Source organism: Echeneis naucrates, chromosome 2, assembly GCF_900963305.1.
Source record: "Echeneis naucrates chromosome 2, fEcheNa1.1, whole genome shotgun sequence".
Classification (NCBI taxonomy): domain Eukaryota; kingdom Metazoa; phylum Chordata; class Actinopteri; order Carangiformes; family Echeneidae; genus Echeneis; species Echeneis naucrates.
The window spans coordinates 6,026,418-6,047,652 of record NC_042512.1 but is presented as its reverse complement, the minus strand read 5'-3'; the positions used below and the strand labels follow the sequence as shown (position 1 = coordinate 6,047,652).

The 21,235-nt window shown below is 41.0% G+C and overlaps 1 long non-coding RNA gene and 1 other non-coding gene across 2 annotated transcripts; one reads left to right on the top strand and one right to left on the bottom strand.

Annotated features, from left to right (window-relative positions):
- Positions 1-808: 808 nt before the first annotated feature.
- On the bottom strand, positions 809-880 carry trnam-cau (transfer RNA methionine (anticodon CAU)). The gene has a single exon. It is a non-coding gene; the product is annotated as a tRNA-Met (tRNA).
- A 7,691-nt stretch (positions 881-8,571) lies between these two features.
- LOC115056271 (uncharacterized) lies at positions 8,572-11,747 on the top strand. The gene is made up of 3 exons (XR_003841777.1): positions 8,572-8,621; positions 9,003-9,176; positions 11,687-11,747. It is a non-coding gene; the product is annotated as an uncharacterized LOC115056271 (long non-coding RNA).
- The last annotated feature ends 9,488 nt before the right edge of the window (positions 11,748-21,235 follow it).

The following is a 21,235-nucleotide window of genomic DNA, read 5'->3' as shown; positions in this document are numbered from 1 at the left end:
CGATACCAAAGTAACATGGGACAAATATAACACTCCTAATCGGATAAATGTAGACGCATCAAATGACGTCACACTTCCACGAAGTTGTTGCCGGAAAATTGTTTTTGAGACCAAAAAGTAAATTTGTCTGAGCTGTGAACCTTTAGATTTAAACATTGTGATGATCATTTCCTGTGTCATATCTGTAATGATATAATAGGTGATTTTGTTTTCTAACACATCCTGAAGTTTCAAATGAAGTTTTGCGGTTTCGGAGAAAATCTGGCGTAAATGTTGGTCCCTGTCTGGACGAGAGTAATGCAGCCGTACTCTGCGAGTTAACAGCTTATCAAAACACAACGATTCTCTATTGTTATGACAGACAAAAGTCTCAAGAGAACAACACAGAGAGGGCTGGTTCCGAACACTAACTGGTTTATGTGCAGTCGTTGAAAATGTGTAATCATGTAAAAACAAGATGATTCACATTGACGCTTATACTTTTGACATTTTTGAAGCAAATAAAATAATTAAAGTGCATTTTATATTTGAAATTGTGAATTGTGAAAAACTGTAATTGTAAAAAAAAAAAAGTTGACAAAAATGCAAGCAATTCCAGTTCACAATTGGATTGTGTTACTTTCCGGGCGGAAAGACACACTTAAAGAACGGCGGCACGAAAAGCATTCAACAGTATCACTGAGTCACAAGCAGCACAGTGAACAATTTACATATTAATGGAGAAAGTGACATTCTGCATGTTTTTCTGATAATCAATGCTGATGAAGTTAAACTTGTATCTCATGATGAGACATCCAGTGTGTTAGAGTAGCAGAGGATGGTTTCGATCCATCGACCTCTGGGTTATGGGCCCAGCACGCTTCCGCTGCGCCACTCTGCTCACAGCTAGGTGTGCATGCAGTCTCTTCTGGATCTGTGGGTTATATATAATTAAAAGAAAAGAAAAATCTTCTTTAATACGTTTGTCCTTTTCTGTTTGATCCCCAACAGTGCTCATAAGTTTAATATATAGAAAACCTAAAGTAGGATTTGATTCCATAACAGCAGGACAAAGTGTGTCATTAATCTTCTGGATTCTACAGACTGAGTTCATGTTCTGATAGATTTATTTTACAGCTGTAGTAACAATAAATCTCCAGCAGGTGGAAATATTGCTGCTCAGATGTCATGTACACTGTTGGACACAATACTCACAGAGGACTTTATTGTGCTGCAGTGAGATGTATAAAAAGCTCCAGTTCTACAGTCAGAAGATGTCCAGTCTGAAGGTGGATGAGTTCTGACTGCAGAAGAAAGTTTCAGAGCGTCTTCCAATGGCTGATTATTGATCTGTGATCAGGTTATGAGCTATAAACCCTGATCACCTTCAGGTTGGTACAACAATCAATTAAATATGCTGCTTTCTGGGTTTTAACATTAATAATAAGAACAAGTGTTGACAAAAAATGCTGTCTGTGACATTCACATTAGAATTCCAAACAATATGTAAACTCCATGTCTGAATAGAGGTGGATGTGTGAACGTGTGTTAAAATCAGAGAGAATTTACACTCATTCAACTCAAATCCAGGAACATCCCAAACATGACTATTAGTCCTGTCTGAGAGTTTCCTCCACTGACAGCAAACATACTGCATATCCATACTGATCACTGTGAATGGGGGCACTGTATGAATGTACTGAATGTTTAAAAGGCAATTTTTTTTTTTTTTTACAAATGAGCTACGAGCTTGTACTCGTGTGATTTGTGTTTGATACATTTGCGTCTGACTGGATCATCTAACTTCCTCTACTGAAGTCCCATTAAAAGGACACAGCAGTCTCTCTGCACAGTCTTCATGGCTCCCCTTGGAGCAGCCTGAAGTTTTGTGGAAGAGGTAAACCAACAAAAACAGCAGAGTACAGCTGTGGACTGAAACAGGCTGAATGATAAAGGTTGTGTATGTCAGCTGCTTCCTTGTTGCTAAAGTCACGTGTCCCCCGGCCCCTCCCCCCTGTGTTCTGTCCCAGTGGGCGTGTCCTCTCTCCTAATGAGGCACACCTGTCCTGCATTTCCCGCCAATCAGCCCACATAGATTCCCTCCTCGGGCTTTTCTTCAGTGCCGGAGTGTCCTGCTTCTTCTTATTGTTCCAGCTGCTCACGGTCACCTTCATTGGGTTTTTTTTTTCATAATATTATTAATTTTATTATTATCGTCGTGTCTTTTCTCTGCCTCCGTTCAGGTTCTCCGGTGTCTCTCAGTCAGCCTCTCTCTTGGTTCCCTGTTTTTTTTGTTTTCTCTCTCTGTTGTTACTTTGTTAGTTTTTCAGAAAGTCGAGCTCAGTCTGTGTTTCCTCTTTCTGTTGGACTCTAACTGCAGATAAAGACTCGGTTTTACCGGCTCTGTTTCTCCATCTCCACCTCGCTGACAAACAGCAGCAGTACAACAACAAACCAAAAACAGGTTGGAGCGGTTTTAATGTTTCATACTTTGAACTCTGAAGTTATGAGGATGTGACTTTTCCTCAGCTCAAACAGACACCAGGACTGATGAGGGAGAACAAGCAGCTTCTTCTCTTCACATGAAGCTGGAAAGTGTCAGAAAGTCTCCCTGAAGTGAGTTCAGCAGGTGAGAATCTGTAAATGTGTGAACAGGATCACTGTGATCACATTGTGTTGTTTCACTGTTTGACTGGACAGGAGAACTTTTCTGGATGCTGATTGGCTGCTTTCAGATTTGTAAAAATAATGTGAATAGTTTCTTGTCAAGTTAAAGAACAATAGAGATAGATACGCTGTATTTTTTTGCCAATTAATAGCTTTTTAAGAGTTTTTTTTTTTTTTTGGTGCCTTTGTCCTCATAGTTTACCACCACAGGGTGTGCCAACTTTTGACAGAGTTTAATGAAAGAACTGGTCTGACAGCTCAGATATTGACTGAGGCGTTGTCTTTGTTCTTTTTAAAAGATCAACATTAATTATCACTGACAATAACACAGACTTGTCTTCACGGAAACTGTGTGTGATTTCTCAGAAACACTATCAGGATTTGTATAACACCACAAATGTAGTATTTAATTTAAAAGATAATCCACTTTCTGTCAATACAGTTGTGCTGGATTTGAAAACAAATACAACTTATGTAATAAATGTAACACATTTGTTATTTATAAATCAATAAATACCAAATGTAGAGATGCTGTTGTAGATAAAGATGATTTGCTTTGGTAATTATTTCTTCCATGTTAATGAGACATAAGAACTAATGTGTCCTGTGATGTTGGAGAGAATCAAATCCGACAAATGTATAAATGTCTAATGACCATGATTACTGAGATCAGACTGTGCTGTAAAGTCTGAAAGCTGAACCAATGGCTGATTGTATTGAAATCTATAGGAAAATAACAATACATACTTGGGCAGCAGCTACCTAGCCGTTTATTTACCATCTTACTGGCAGACTTAATGGTTCTAACAGGTGTCAACAGTAAATATTAATCTGGATGATATATACACTGAAGCTAAATGCACTCCAGCTAACTATTAGCTAGCTGATACCACTCTTTTTATTTTAGTTTATTTTATTTTATTTTATTTTTTATGTTCAGTGTTGGCTTGGTATTTCTCCAGCATAAAATATTCTATTGAGCAAACACTGATGGTGAGTCATTAGACAATGGAGGATTAGTTTATTTAGAGATATCTTTTGTGTTTAAGAATATAAAGTATAATTTCATTGAACACCACAATATGGAACACAACCTTGCTTTTCACAATTTCAATTCAAAAATAAAAATGGTAAGTCCAAAATTAATCATAGTTTAAACACTCCAAAATGGCTTGAATTATGAACAAAAATCACAACCTCTGTAATATAAAACAGCAATAACGACAACCAAATAATAATGTGGCTATGCTCATACATTGTCATGTGGTCAAAATTGATCCCATATTGACTGGTACTCACTACTTTTTTTTTTTTTTTCTTCCATCTCCTTTTTTGACAGGCTGTGTGATCAGCTGATATTCTTGTGAGAACCCAGTTATTAACACATTTCTCTGGCTTCCACAGTTTAACAGGAGGCCCAACCAAAAAGAAAACAAAAACAAAACATTAATACAGACACCTTTCACCTTTTTAGTTGAGCATTATCTGCATGCGTGAATCTCAGACAGGAGAGATGACGGCCAGCACATAAAACATAATGTTGGGAAGCGACAAGTTGAAGATATCAGACAGCCGTGTATTTGTGAAGGCAAGCAGATATTATGAATGAACAATGCAATGAATATTACAAATTATCTAATAAAATAAGACTAAAACTGGACAGAGAAAATGTTAACAATGATTGACTTGGTTTCTTCTTCTTCTTCTTCTTCTGTTACATGGATATTTTTCTTTGGTTCAGGATGAATATTTTTCCACAGCAGATGGTCCTTTCTTTATTGTGTTATTTCCCTCATAATATTCATCTTACCATCTTATCTTACCCTTTTGTTTGCTGTCAGTATGAAAGGCACCCCTGCATGATGTGGCACTGAGAGAGTTATAGTTAAATAAACACTGGGTCAACTTATTCTTTATTTGGTGGCAACAGCTCAAAGACTCCCCCACTTGGGAATGAATATTGAAATTGTGAAAAGCAAGGTTGTGTTCCATATGGTGGAACACAACCGACTGAAAAGTCAGAAATTCACAAAAGTGATGGCTGTTAGTAACACACAGTTAAACAGGCTGAGCTCCAAAGTTTCAAAGCTCCACCTGTCAACTCAAACCAATCAGGTGACCCAGTCTGACTGAAGCTGTGACGTGTTCAGATATAATCAGTGACATCAGCTGAGTTAGTGTTCTGTCCACTGTGGAGGAAGAAGAGTGAATGAAGCTCTGTCCACAAAAAGACACTGAGACAGAATGAGGACACAGAAGTGAAGTGAGGTACTTCCTGTTCTCCTCATGGACAGTTTGACCCAACATCATGGTGAGCTGGATAATACACATGAAACCAACAAAACTGACCAGAACTTTATTTTTCTGTCTGACTCCATCCTGAAGATGGACTGTGTGTTTGTGTTTCCTTGTGCTTTTGGGTATGTAGCTTTGGAACAAACCGTTTGTCCTGTTTCTTCTTTGTCCTCTGTCAGTCAGAAAGTGTTTCCCTCTCAGACTGACTCTGTCCTGAAGATGATGGACTGTGATGAGGAAGAGGAGGCCAGACCAGAGTCTCCAGTAACAACCTGTCTGACTCTGAAGACTGACTGTTCCAGAGATCATCCTCCAGACTTCAGTAATGGACCTGGACCCTCAGAGACAAAGTAAGAGACTGAACATGAGAGTAAAAATTTGTTCATAGATTAATATTAATAATCCTTGAATCTTTAGTGTAGATTCAGGAAGACACTGAGATGGATCTTCTGTTTTTATCACCAGAAACTACTGATGTTTTTTTTCTGCCCAAGCATTTTATTACATCAGTCAGATCATGTCAGTTATAAAGAAATGTTTTCACAGAGACAGGAAGGGGAAAAGACATGTCTCTGAAGAGGAGCAGCCGTCCCACTGTGCTCTGTGTCAGGACGTCCTGAAGGATCCAGTCTCTACCAGCTGTGGACACTGGGTCTGCAGACAGTGCTGCACCTCACACTGGGACCAGTCTGCTTCTTCAGGAGACTCCTCCTGTCCCCAGTGTGGACAAAGATCCAGAACCAGACCAGGTCTACAGACCAGCCCTGAACATAGTGAGACTGAACTTCTGACTGACGTCTTTAGTTTTTCATCAGATCCTCAGACTCTCTGTCTTCAGTCTGACGTTGTCTCTTCTCTGTCAGCAGATCGTGTTCTACAGGAGGCTTTAGATCAATATAAGATCAGTCTGAGGTCCAGATGTCAACATGTGACTGAAGGAACAGGAACAGGAAGTGGAACCCTCCTCAACAGGATTTACACTGAGCTCTACATCACAGAGGGACAGAGTGAAGAGGTTAATACCCAACATGAGGTGAGGCAGCTGGAGACAACTTCTAAGAAGAAGAGCCTCCATGATGCTCCAATCAAATGTCACCACATCTTTAAAGTCTCACCTGACCAGCAGAGTCCCATCAGACTGGTTCTGACCAACGGCGTCGCTGGAGTTGGAAAAACTTTCTCTGTGCAGAAGTTCAGTCTGGACTGGGCAGAGGGCTTGGAGAACCAGGATGTCAGTCTGCTGGTTCTGCTTTCATTCAGGGAGCTGAACCTGATCAGAGATCAGCAGTACAGTCTTCTCAGGCTGCTTCATGTTTTCCATCCAACATTACAGAAGGTCACAGCAGAGCAGCTGGCTGCCTGGAAAGTTCTGTTCATCCTGGATGGCCTGGATGAAAGCAGACTTTCACTGGACTTCACCAACAGGGAGGTCGTGTCTGACGTCACACAGGAGTCATCGGTCCACCTGCTGCTGACAAACCTCATCCAGGGGAATCTGCTTCCCTCGGCTCTGGTCTGGATCACTTCCAGACCTGCAGCAGCCAGTCAGATCCCTCCTTCATGTGTTGACAGGCTAACAGAAGTCCGAGGCTTCACTGACGCCCAGCAGGAGGAGTACTTCAGGAGGAGGTCCAGGGATGAAGAGCTGTCCAACAGAATCATCTCACACATCAAGAAGTCCAAGAGCCTTCACATCATGTGTCAAGTCCCAGTTTTCTGCTGGATCATCGCTACAGTTCTGGAGCACATGTTGACTACAGACCAGCAAGGAGAGCTCCCCCAGACCATGACTGACCTGTACTCACACTTCCTGCTGGTCCAGACCAGGAGGAAGAGGATCAAGTACCATGAGGGACATGAGACAAGTCCACAGGAGCTGATGGAGGCTGACAGGGACGTTCTTCTGAAGCTGGGGAGGCTGGCGTTTGAACATCTGGAGAAAGGGAACATCATGTTCTACCAAGAAGACCTGGAGCAGTGTGGTCTTGATGTCACAGAGGCCTCGGTGTACTCAGGACTCTGTACTGAGATCTTCAAAGCAGAGAGTGTGATCTTCCAGAAAACAGTCTACTGCTTTGTTCATCTGAGTGTTCAGGAGTATCTGGCTGCAGTCTACATGTTCCACTGTCACACCAACAGGAACAAGGAGGTCCTTAAGGATTTTCTGGGAAAAAAACTACATTCAGCCTTGGAGGACTTTCTGATGGCAGTCCTGGAGAAATCCCTTGAAAGTAAAAATGGTCACCTGGACCTGTTTGTCCGCTTCCTTCATGGTCTCTCTCTGCAGTCCAACCAGAGACTCTTAGGAGGTCTGCTGGGTCAGACAGAAACCAAACCAGAGACCATCCAGAGAGCCATCAATAACCTGAAGGATGTGAACAGTTATTTTACCTCTCCTGACAGAAGCATCAACATCTTCCACTGTCTGATGGAGCTGAAAGATCACTCAGTTCATCAGGATATCCAGGAGTTCCTGAAGTCAGAGACCAGATCAGATAAGAAACTCTCCCTGATCCACTGCTCAGGTCTGGCCTACATGCTACAGATGTCAGAGGATGTTCTGGATGAGTTAGACCTAAAAAAGTACAACACATCAGAGGAGGGACGACGCAGACTGATCCCAGCTGTGAGGAACTGCAGGAAGGCTCGGTGAGTCCACTCTCATTCTCATCAATCTTTCTGAAGGTTAGTGAAGATGTTTTTAAATCAAATCTGATTCAGATGGTGTTTCACTGTCAGCTGTTTGTTTTTTAAATGGTTCAAATTCTGCCAGAGATAAATATTCACTTAGTTGTGTTTCTAGTGGAAATGCTAAAGACTGATGACATCAGCAGGTATCAGTGACTGATCATCTTCACCAGCTTCACTGTTCACTGATCTCAAGCCAGTGAAAATAAAATCAGTAGGCAGTCAAATGTTTTCAGGTCCACATGGCCTCATTGTCCCTCAGAGGAGACAGACATGGATCAGGTCCCTTACAGACTGAGGACCTGATGGAAGACCAACTGACCACATTTTGTCTCTTTGCCTGAAAAATTATGAAAACTCTGACAGTGTGAGAAATTAGATCAATAGTTTCATGTCAGAGCAAAAAGATTCAGTGAGAAGAGAAGTCTTTAGTCCTCAAATCCTCCAGATGAATATGTAGTGTCCTCTGTCACAGGGACATTGTATAATATGTGTCATCACAGACTTGCTGGTTGTGGACTCTCAGAGACTGGGTGTGATGTCATGGCCTCAGCTCTAAAGTCCAACCCCTCCCATCTGAGAGACCTGGACCTGAGTCAGAACCACATAGAGGATTCAGGACTGAAGCTGGTGTGTGCTGGACTGGAGAGTCCAAACTGTGGACTGGAGACTCTGAGGTCAGTTCACTGACTGGACCTGCTGTTGATTTGATGATGTGTGTAGCGACATGATGACCCACAATAACACAAAGATCATTGATGAGGACATTTCTGATTGATTAGCAATAATTTGATCTTCATCTTTTATTCTTTACTCAGGTTGGAGAACTGCAGTTTGTCAGAGATCAGCTGTTCTTCTCTGGTCTCAGCTCTGAAGTCCAACCCCTCCCATCTCAGAGAACTGGACCTGAGTGAGAACGACCTGAAGGATTCAGGACTGAAGGATCTGTGTGGTTTTCTGAAGAGTCCTCACTGTAAACTGGAGACTCTGAGGTCAGACTGATGTTTTATTTCTGCTCTCAGATTAATATGATGTTACAGTTGTGGTGACTCTGACCTGCAGACAGGTTTATATTTAAAATCCTCTTCAGGTTTTAAACATTTAAACTGGTTTAAATTAAGGTAATTTTCAAATGATTAAAATTTTTAGTTTTCAAAACTTAATTTCACACAGTTTATATTCACAATGTTTGAGTCAGTTCAGGTTCTTTACAGTGACTGTTGTGAAGCTGCTTCCTGTTGGTTCAGCTGTTTGACTTTCATTTTCTAAACTTCTACTTTCTAAACCTTCAGCTCTGAACAGATGATGAAACATTGAACACTTTCAAGCAGGAACTTTGTCTCCTAAAGTCACATCTTTTATTCTTTACTCAGGTTGAAGAACTGCAGTTTGTCAGAGATCAGCTGTTCTTCTCTGGTCTCAGCTCTGAAGTCCAACCCCTCCCATCTCAGAGAGCTGGACCTGAAACAGAACAGCCTGCAGGATTCAGGACTGAAGGATCTGTGTGGTCTTCTGGAGAGTCCTCACTGCAGACTGGAGACTCTGAGGTCAATGAATCAGACGTACTTTCTACTTCATCCAGTTTGCATAGTGAACAAATCCGGTCTTCCTCAGGTGTGGCATTAAAGCTCCCTGTTTCTGGGACTAATGGAAGTGTTCCTGAACACAACTGTCCATAATGATCTTTGTCTTTTAGTTCACTTATTCTTAATGTAAGGTTCCACACTGTAAGTGTTCTTATTAAGACAGTAGGTTCTTCATTTTGGCTTCCTCCAAACATCCAGAGACCGTTTATCTCTCTGCTTTAGGAACAGTTTGTTTATAATATCTGTAATATCACAACATCATTTATGAATGAAAATATCAGAGAAATCACAAATATAGAATATTAATTTCATCCACATGTAACATGGCTGTATTGGTTGAGTTTGGGATATTTCAGTCATAATGCCAATTTAGTTTGAATATCAAACAGATTGTCAGAACTAATGCTTTCATTTTCCAAGGAACCTTCCCACCTGGTCCATTATTAGAATAATAAGTTACAGTTAATAATAAGTTTACATGAACCACTGACCCCAAAGCAGTTACATGAATGTACATGAGCAACACACTGCAGCAGTGGAAATAAGGTGGCTCCAAACATACCTAATGTAAACATCAGCACCTCAGGAAAACATCCATTTTGCTGTGATTGTGTAGCAAAGCTTTAGTCCAATCAGCTGCAGTGGTTTGGTTCCACACTAAGATAAGGATTGGCTCTAAGGGCTGGTCTGCTGGGGGAGCAGTTGCCCCGTTGCCCTCCTCTCTCTGCTGCAGGAAACATGTTTGCTCCGTCTGCCTCGCTGATCTCCCAGCTATGTTAAATATCAGTCTCAGGATTCTATGGACTGATATCAGATCATTCAAATAAAGATCAGTCAGAATTGGGAAAAGTATTTTTTTTTCTCCCCCCCATTCCTATAGGCCATGAAAGATGACTTAGATCAGAATAGATTCTGCATATTTAAGTTTGATTTCCACATTTGACTGTTCATGTTTCTTCGAATATATCATTGTTTGGTTTTCAGTCTAGAACTTTTGGATCTTTTTGTAGACTGTTTCTGAAATGAAGTTAGTCAGATAGTCAGACTGAACATGCCTTTAAGACATAAAAGTCTGGATGACCCATAATTTTTTTACTCCTTAATTCTGACAAAACGTTATTGTACTCGGTCCTAAGCACCTCAGAAAAATACGATCTAATCATCTCATCAGTCTGGACGGCATTACTTTGGGTTCCAGCTCCACTGTAAGAAACCTTGGAGTAACTTTTGACCAGGACGTGTCTTTTGTCTCTCACATAAAACAAGTTAGTCAGGCAGCTTTCTTCCACCTGAGAAACATTAGGAAAATCAGAAACATCCTTTCTCAGGATGATGCAGAAAAACTAGTCCATGCATTTGTAACTTCTAGGCTGGACTACTGTAACTCATTACTATCTGGATGTCCAAACAAATCTCTGAAAGGCCTTCAGTTGAATCAGAACGCTGCTGCACGAATATTAACAGGAACTAAGAAAAGAGATCACATCTCTCCTGTTAGCTGCTCTTCATTGGAATTTAAAATCCTTCTTTTAACGTATAAAGCTCTTAATGGCCAAGCTCCATCATATCTCAGAGAGCTCATAGTTTCTTACTGTCCTAGCAGGCCACTCTGCTCTCTAGATGGAGGTTTACTTGTGGTTCCTAGTCTCTCCAAGAGTAAATCTGGAGGCAGATCTTTGAGTTATCAGGCTCCTCTTCTGTGGAACTAACTTCCAGTATCAGTCTGGCGGGCGGACTCTTTAGCAGTTTTCAAGACCAGGCTTAAAACTTTCCTGTATGACAGAGCTTATAGTTAAAAACCAACATATCAATTAGCATGTTTCTCTGAAGTCCTTGCTTCTCCCATTTCTAAGCATGTGTCACCGTTTACTACCCCTCGTGTCTCTCTCTCTCTCTCTCTCTCTCTCTCTCTCTCTCTCTCTCTCTCTCTCTCTCTCTCTCAACCCAACCAGTCAAGGCAGATGGCCGTCTGAGCCTGGTTCTGCCCGAGGTTTCTGCATCCTCAAGGAAGTTTTCCCTTGCCACTCTCTCTTTGGTTTCTTCAAATAATTTTATAAACAGTTAGGTCTAGACCTGCTCTATTTGTAAAGTGCCTTGATGTAACTTTGTTCCAATTTGGTGCAACACAAACAAATATGGTTTGATTTGTTTTGACTGGTTTTAGAGTGGACTTACCTGCCAGAGCTCAGATTGTTATACAGGAGTTAATATGTGGCAGAATCAGAGATAGAAATAAAGTTTGGCTGACTCTGCTGTTTGGTTATTTCTGATGTGTTCAAATCACAATGTTGACAGTTTGAGTCAGTTCAGGTTGTTTCATTTTCTCTGCTTCCTGTTGGTTCAGCTGTTTCACTTTCATTTTCTAAACTTCTACTTTCTAAACTTTCAGCTCTGAACAGATGATGAAACATTGAACACTTTCAAGCAGGAACTTTGTCTCCTAAAGTCACATCTTTTATTTTTCTACTCAGGTTGGAGAACTGCAGGTTGTCAAAGATCAGCTGTTCTTCTCTGGGCTCAGCTCTGAAGTCCAACCCCTCCCATCTCAGAAAACTGGACCTGAGTCTGAACAGGCTGAAGGATTCAGGACTGAAGGATCTGTGTGGTTTTCTGGAGAGTCCTCACTGTAGACTGGAGACTCTGAGGTCAGACTGATGTTTTATTTCTGCTCTCAGATTAATATGATGTTACAGTTGTGGTGACTCTGACCTGCAGACAGGTTTATATTTATGAGGGAAAATCCTCTTCAGGTTTTAGACATTTAACTGTTAAATGGTTCAAAGTAAATTTTTACAACAGATTTTCAATCATTTGAAAATGACATTTTAATTTTGCACAGTTTTTATTCATGTTGACAGTCATGAGTCAGTTCAGGTTCTGTCAAGTGTTTTCTCATTAAATCTTGCTAAATTTGAATGTTGTGAAGCTGCTTCCTGTTGGTTCAGCTGTTTGACTTTAATTTTCTAAACCTTCAGCTCTGAACAGATGAAGTACTGAATGCTTTCAAGCAGGAACTGTCACATATTTTATTTTTCACTCAGGTTTAGTCACTGCAGGTTGTCAGAGATCAGCTGTTCTTCTCTGGTCTCAGCTCTGAAGTCCAACCCCTCCCATCTCAGAGAACTGGACTTGAGTCACAACAACCTGAAGGATTCAGACCTGAAGGATCTGTCTGATCTTGTGAAGAGTCCAGACTTCAGACTGGAGACTTTGAGGTCAGTAGAGTTGGACTAAGTTCATGTTCCTTTCAGTAATTTTGTTTAAATCCAGTATCAGAACAAAGGCTCAGTGTTTGCTGTGAACCTTCAAACTCCTCAGTGAAGCTGTGAGAGGAGAACAGAAACACATTTCAGGATTAGACAGAAAGACAGAGAGAAAACAGTCAGCCAATCAGATCAGTCAGAGGACTGTTGTGATCATGTGACCATCAAATGAAGCAGATTCCAGCTGAAGAACTCAGATGTTCAGATTCTGGTCCTCATCCATCAAACTGTCAGATCTGAGCTGAGACTGTTTGTTCTCTGATCAGGTTCATCTGTCACAGCTCTGAGATCTGTCTGTCTGTCTGTCTGTCTGTCTGTCTGTCTGTCTGTCTGTCTGAGTCTCTCTGTTTAAATGGACCTTCAGTAAATCATCAGTAAAGTGATGAACCTTCATGACTCAGCTCATTATCTCCACTGTGGACTCAGAGAAATGTGCTGAGTCAGCAGGCTTGAGGTCTGTGAGTTTCCAGCTCAGTGTGTTCACTCCAACACGTTAAAATGAGCTGAGAGGAAGCAGCTGCTACACATCTGGACTGAACAGGACTGAAGTCCCTGCAGGTCTTTATGCTGGATCTGCATCACTGACTGACAGCTGATGGACAGAGTCAGGAAACACTGATGGATCTGCTCTCTTCTTCTTCTCTCTACAGGTGGCAGTGGTGGCTGTGAAGAGGAAGGTGTCTGCTGATGGAGGATCAGCTGCTTCCTGATGATCCAGATGTTGCAGCAGCAGCTTGTCCAGACTCTGGACCATGTTCCTGGGAGGTGGAGAGGAGAGCTTCATCCAGCAGAGACTGACAGAGGAATCAGAACTGGTCTGAGGACAGAGTCCAGTCCACCATGATCCCAGAGACTCCTCAAGTCCTCCTCTCCTCTCAGCCAGCTCCTCCAAACTCCACCTGGGGTTTAGGTTCAGCTTCTTCTGGACCCTTTGGGCTGCTTTGGGAACATTTCTACAAGCATTCCTCTATAAAAGATGTCATTTTGTTGTGAAACATGTGACCGTCAGTCAGCACTTTTTAAATCTGCGTTTTCTGCCCTTCATCTAAATGAAGCATATATTTTTTTAAGTTGTTCTTATCTAAAATATTTCTTTTTTTTTTTTTTATCCACATGTGGCAAAAAATTTGTCAGTAAATAAAAGTATGCTGAAAGGGCAGAACTCAAGAGAGGACACTGCAGTAGCATAGTTACTCTTCTGAAAGGACAATTTTTAATCAATGTACTAAATTATTTTTAGGAGACAAACATAACATCCTTTTTAAATCTGAATGTGTGTGTGTGTGTGAATGATGATGTGGCCTGTGTAGGGGATCTCGTCCAGATTATTCATATTTTTTTAATGTTTAAAGCACTTTGTGGAACTTATTTTGTTTGAAAGTGGCTGTATAAATAAACTAAAGTTTAAAGTAAGGATTAATATGTTAATTGAATGATTGACTGATATAGTGATGTAATACAGTCAGTGTGCAGCAGACTCTCAGCTCAGTGTGTGAATGTGCTGCTGCTGAACTGGGACTCATGAGTTCCACTCTGAACCAATGAGTCATGAATCATGAGTCTGACTGTGAACCAGTCTACAGTATGTGCTGTGGGTGAGTGACAGCTCATAGCGGGGAGGGAAAGGGAGTGAAACAGCAAACCAGAGCTGCTGCTTTTCCTCCTTCTTTCTATATGAACATGAGCACCATGATGCACACTGCTGTGTTCTCATATCAAGCTCATGTTCACCTTTCTTTCACAGGGAGAACATGAAAGAAGCTGAAGCTGAACTCAGCCTTCCAACTTTAGTGCTCCGTGTCACAGACTGATCCATTTTCTGACGTTATAGTCCACACCAGGCTGCAGCCTCTCTGTGTGACACTTTGTTCATCATTATTTTCACACTTTAGTTGCTGCTTCTTTTCATTTAGGCTCCATGTAGGCTGTTCATGATGACTTTGTTTGTGTGTGGCTGTTTTCTTCTGAATGTGGGATCTCTGTCTGAATGAAAGTTTCACAATCACTGCCTCAGACTGCATTCAGAAGGAATTGTTGAAGTCATAGAAGCTGAAGAGTTGATGATCAGAGGCTGACAGCTAAAGGAAGCTAGAATGCACACTGCTCTCTGACAGAGTCGGCCTCCCTCCACATTTAGGAGGCTTTTTCACTTCTTACAACAGCTGACAAAGGGCTCATCTGGGATTTGAACCCCGGACCTGTCACACCCTGAGCCAGAATCATCCTGATTGTTCCTGGAATGGTTTGGTTAGTCAGAGTGTGTCTGTGTGTGTTCTTGTCTCTCTGAGTGGTTGGAAATGAAAATGGAGATCGGTAGAAGCAGATGACTCTGAGGATGAATGAATGTTTCACTGACAACATCATCAACTGCTTACCTCCATGAGACTGTGTGACGTCACTGGAGATCAAAGACGGAAGTGTCAAAGAGTCAGACGGAGTGGCGCATGCGCACAAAGAAGCTCACGCTGGTCTCGCGAACGAATGAAGTGAAACACAAATCAGCTGTTATTAGACAAAGAAGTGCCGTTAAATTGAACTAAAACCAAATCTGCTGGTTTGTTCCTCCCACAAACTCTGATGTCTGTTTGCCGTCTACTTATTAAAATGCTTATTTTCCTGCTTTCGCTCATCTTTGGGATCGCGCACCTCGTCCACTGTGTGTGTGTGTGTGTGCTCTCTCTGCTGGTCTGAGCTCTCAGTTCATTTAAATACTTTGTTGGATCTGTCTGTCTGTATCATGTCAGAAACTCTGAAACACTCTGAACTTCTTTAAAACACGCTGGATTTACTGATATCAAAGTGTCCAGCGGTCCATGATGGATTATTATAGAAAGATATCAGTTTTAATGTAAACACAGAAATTACAATAGTCATCTGTAAAACTTGTAAAAAAAAATGTTGCCGTCTCACTCAGCGGAGGAACAAAGGAGGAGCCTGTGTGAGAAAAACAGAAAAAAGAAGACTCTCCCTGATCGGGTTAGCTGCCACGTTATAAAATGCAGGAAGTTCTTCTGAACATGCCAGCAAGTGTTGAAGGCTGCTGATGACAGGAGATTCGTGATGTAGTAGAATTCAGTGGTAGAATTCTCGCCTGCCACGCGGGAGGCCCGGGTTCGATTCCCGGCCAATGCAGAGTAACTCTTTACCAACATCCAGATGTTAGAAACACAGTGCTGCTTGGAAAATACCCTGATAGACTCCAACACACTGTGACTTTGTGAAACAACCAGTGGAGCCCCCTGGTGGTCAGTAGAAGTGCAGCCCCTCTGAGCTGGTGGCAGACCAAGGCTTCAGTCTGCACACATCTTCCACATGTGATGGCACACACACTGTGTATTGTGGCAACATCCGTCCCCTCAGAGAGAATCTGCTCTTTAACCCTCCTGTCGTTTTCACCCCCCGCCCCTTACTTTAGTGTTCCTGCTCTGTTTGATACGGTGGCCGGTAAGTGCAAAACTAAATTACAAAGTGCCAAACACTTTTACAAAGCGTGAAAATAATTTACATGTCGGGAAACAATTTTACATTTTATTCAACAAAATGACACAAGAAAAACACTTTTCCCACGGACAAAACAAATTGACATTTGAGAAAACAAATTTACAAGTTGCAAATAAATTTCCAAACGACAGAATCCTCCGGAAGGGGAATGTACCAAATGCCGGAAGTGATCCAGAAGAAGATTGACTGTGAGCTCAAAAAGTTTGTATCGGTTTGTGTGGCGGGAAAACTTTGCAGAGTGAAAGTTTGTGGCAGCATGGAGTAAATGATGTTTTGGCCGTTTTGTGGAAACAAATTGAGCCAATTTACGCGGTTGTGTTTTCCGTGCGGACGATCTGTAGAATGTTAAACGTTGATGAACGGACCAGACGGAAGGAGCACGCGCACAGGAGACATCTAATAAACAGCCGGAAAATGCTAAACAAGCTAAGTGTAGCATCGCGCTAACTAGCTGAAGCCGCTGTCAGACATGCAGTGCATTAAAGTGCACCGTTTCATGGAGGACAGAAAGTCAAAGTCAAAAGAACTGTGGGCCGAAAGGAAACAGGTCCAGGTACGTGTGTGGATATATCTGTAAAATATGGAAGTCAATATGTGTGTGTGTGTGTGAAATGAATGATATCTTTTTGTTATTTTAGCAGATAAACATGGATTGATGGCGCCACATGGAGCTGATTTAAAAGCTCAGAGAGGGAAAACACTCCCATTATATACAGATCCGGAGGTAGCAGCACCTGATCTACTGAAGCATGATGTGAAGTTTACACGGTGCAAACATCAGCCTGCGGACTCTTAAAAGGATGATTCCTCTCCAAACGCCATCAGGTTGGAACTTCGTGGACCTGGACAACTGTTTGGCTATCGGACGATGTGGCAGGTACTCAGACAAAAGTCCAATCTTCGAGTGAAGAGAGATGATGTGATGAATGAGAGAGCACGCAGAAGGTTTCTAAGAAGAAGCTGCTACTCAATGGGAGCGAACTGTATGTGGCATGCAGATGGTTCTGATAAACTGGCTCTCTCAGGACGCATGGATGGATTTTTTCACCTAAAGTGCTGTGGCTCCAATGTGGACCGACAAATAACAAGAAGCCAACAGTGATCGCTGAGAATCTCCTCTCATGAGACTGAGGACTGATTGTGGCACGGAGAATGGCATTATGGCTGCCATTCAGTCTCCCCTACGCCTCCATCATGATGACTGCTGCTCTGGGCCGTCCAGCCACATGTATGGCTCATCCACGAATAAGCAGCGTGTTGAATCCTGGTGGGCCATATTTAGAAGGGGAAGGTAAGTGGCCTTCATGAAGTCATTTTATTATGACTGACCTTTCATTTGATTTTTATCTTTATGTTCTATCGCAGATTAACTCATTTAAACATGTATAATAATTGAGGCTGGGACTTGAACGCGTTCATTTCAATTCATTTATTTCAAAGCCTTTAATGAATTAGATTTTTTTTAATGGAGTCCCACTTCTACTAATAATATATATTTTCTTCTGATTCTATCCATTTGTACAGGTCTCAGTTCTGGATGGAGTTGTTTGCTGGATACTTCAACGGGAGCCATGAGCATCAGTGCCTTCTGAGATGTTGCTATGGTGATGTTGGATGAGTGTGTGAGACTGTGGAACAGTCACAGGATTCACACTTCCAGAACAGCATCATGTCCAATGAACTGTACTGCTGACCACACAGGTAATATTGGTGATGGATGGATATTTCCATGTTTGTTTTATTTATTGCTTAAATGTAAATAAATAATATAAATGCTATTTATTGTATCTAACACAGATTTGGCTCCACAGACTGGATTTGAGATTGAACCAGCTGATTTGGATGCTGTTCCAGAGGCGAGCCTGTCAATAGCTCCATGTGGGGACTCAAACATGCAGGAGGACTTTGACTTTGTTATGGAGCACAAACAACTACAGAAGCCAGAGAACTGGGAGTCTGCAACAGAACTGTACATGAAGCTGAAAGAAACTGCTCAGCTGTGAGTCAGTGACAAAGGGAATGTTCCCTTCCTGCATTATCAAGTGCTTGTTCATTGGGGTTTCTGTCCTCTTTCTATTTTATTTATTTTTTAAATTAATTATTTTTTTTAATATACATGTCAAGAGCCATGAGATGACTGCTGTGATTTTGTATTAGACAAGTAACACAGAATTGAATCAAATATTGCCATGACTGAAAAACATGCAATTTTTCTGTTTTAAAATAGTTTGGAAAAAACTCATAACCAATCTATCACAGATGCAATCAGAAGGAAATATTTGTAATTTTTTTTATTGTTTGTAAACACAACATTTGCATTCCCATTGTTTCATTTCTTCAGATGAACAGGTACCAGAATCATTTGGAAACATCACAAGGAAAAGTGAATGACAAGCTAAGAAATCTGATTTGGAGTGGTGGAACACTGCAGTCTGTCTGAACACCAAGTGTCACAGCTTCATTTGTTCTGAGTTTGAAATCAATTGATAAAAATTATAGCAAAGTAAGGAGTCCTATATTTTTGTAAGTATGGAATACAAAACCTCTTGAAATAATGTGTTTTGTCTGAAACTTAACGGTGAAAATCTGAACTGTGAGGGAAAACAAAAAAAACACCTTTTCAGAGTCTGGTCTGGTGATCCAGTTACCAATTACAAGTTACAGTTACAAGTCACAGTGTGTGAATCTAGGAGTGCTAATTTCAATGTGTTTGAACATGTATTGGGAACTGGGAATGGAGAGTCATCCAGGAACTCTATTCTTGGCGATGGTTCCAATCCGGACGGGGGAGGTTAAGTCAGCCCAGCTGCAAACATGAAAACATCCTCCAGAGACACAGCAGCCTGACCTTCTGCAAAGAAAAACCTTCAGTTACATCTTGGCAATGTATTTTCTCAGCAAATTATAAAATTTTGTGATTTCCAAACCTTCACAATAAAAGACACAGTCCGCCCAGTAAGTCTCCTGTTACTTCCTGATGGACTGAGGTCAGGTTTGAAGAGTCTCAAGTTCCAGACAATTAAGTGAGTTGTTTTTTTACTTACCCGTAGCAAGTCCTCCTGACTGGATTTGTTTCAGGTGGATCCAGATCCTCAGTGTCAGATATTACTGTCTGAAAAACAAATGAAAATGTCTGAAACAACACACTGAAAGCAAAGAACATCAGGCTGCCATAATCTGCCTTAATACCTGTCCAGGCTGAGCTGTGGATGAATCTCTGAAACATGATAAAATTGATAAACTGATGAACTTTATGATACAGAGTATAACAGAGCTTTGAGTAACATTTAGAGGTAGAGAGGAACCATAAGATTTATAAATAAGAGCTTATTTTCTTATAAATTATATCACACTTATGGTATTTTCGACCACATGTTCATCACAATCACATCAACAACTTAAAGACAAATGACTTCTTTTGTAAAAACTAATACCTACCCTTTATCTTCAGGTTACTAGTGCTGAGTTACAGGTTACAGGTTTTTTTGGTTAAAAAAACCTGAGAAGAAAAGCACACAATTGTCAGCAACTTTAAACAGCTTCCATTATTGTTCCCTCACCACATACAGTATATATCAATGGTGAAAGGTTATCAGGGTGTCTGATTGGAATAGTAAATGCCAAATAATCAAGACTTGGTTCTTAGACTTAATGCTTGAAACCAAATACATATCCTGACAATAAATAAATAAAGAACGTAATTAAAGTACAAAATGTAAAAATGAACGTACCACAGTTTCAGCCGCATTGAATTCAGCTGTGCTCCTCGATGTGATGACAATTTCAGAATCAGAGTCTGATGTATCAACCTCTGTAGTAAAAACAAACAATTCAACACATTAATTTTGCTACATCAGAAGGAATAAATATGTAAAAATATTTAATAAAGAGATCCACAAACCTCCTCTAAAGTGTGTTTCTAGGCAAATGAAAAAAGTGCCTTTCCTATTTCCTTTTTATATTCTGCCAGTTTGAATGGGCTTTCTGACCCAGGCACATGGAGCACCTCTGAACAGTCTGGATACAAAAGAAGGTCTGCTCCTTCATCCATCTTCTTGTTAAATGTTCTCATTTCTTGGACAGCTTGCTTCAGTAGATCAGGTGCTGCTACCTCCGGATCTGTATATAATGGGAGTGTTTTCCCTCTCTGAGCTTTTAAATCAGCTCCATGTGGCGCCATCAATCCATGTTTATCTGCTAAAATAACAAAAAGATATCATTCATTTCACACACACACACATATTGACTTCCATATTTTACAGATATATCCACACACGTACCTGGACCTGTTTCCTTTCGGCCTACAGTTCTTTTGACTTTGACTTTCTGTCCTCCATGAATTGTTTATATGATGTTCATGGTTGTTCTGCTGGAATGAACGGAGTTCCGTATCAAAACACAAAGTTAGCAGCTAAAACAATCAGTGCACAATTGTGCATTTAGCATAACTATAAGCCTATAATAAAAAAAATAAAATAAAAACTTACTAACTAAACGTGTTGCCATTCCGTGAAGACAACGATTGGCTGCAAAATGAAACGGTGCACTTTAATTCACTGCATGTCTGACAGCGGCTTCAGCTAGTTAGCGCGATGCTACACTTAGCTTGTTTAGCATTTTCCGGCTGTTTATTAGATGTCTCCTGTGCGCGTGCTCCTTCCGTCTGGTCCGTTCATCAACGTTAAACATTCTACAGATCGTCGGCACGGAAAACACAACCGCGTAAATTGGCTCAAGTCGTTTCCACAAAACGGCCAAAACATCATTTACTCCATGCTGCCATAAACTTTCACTCCGCAAAGTTTTCCCGCCACACAAACCGATACAAACTTTTTGAGCTCACAGTCAATCTTCTTCTGGATCACTTCCGGCATTTGGTACATTCCCCTTCCGGAAGATTCTGTCGTTTGGACATTTGTTTCGGGATTTGTACAAGTGTTCTGCCACTTGTAAATTTGTTTTTTTTAAATATACATTTATTTTGTCTGTGGTAAGAGTGTTTTTATTATGTAATTTTGTTTAGTAAAAGATAAAAATGTTTCCCAACATGTACATTTTTTTCACGCTTTGTAAAAGTGTTTCGCACTTAGTAATTTTGTTTTGCACTTACCAGCCACCGTAGTTTCCGAGTTGATCTAACTAACTCAGATCTGCTGTTCTGTCTTCACATGAGACAGGCAGGAAGTTGGACTTTCTAAAGCAAAGACAATCCGGTTGGTTTTCAAAATAAAACTGCTGTCTGCGAGCAGGACGCCG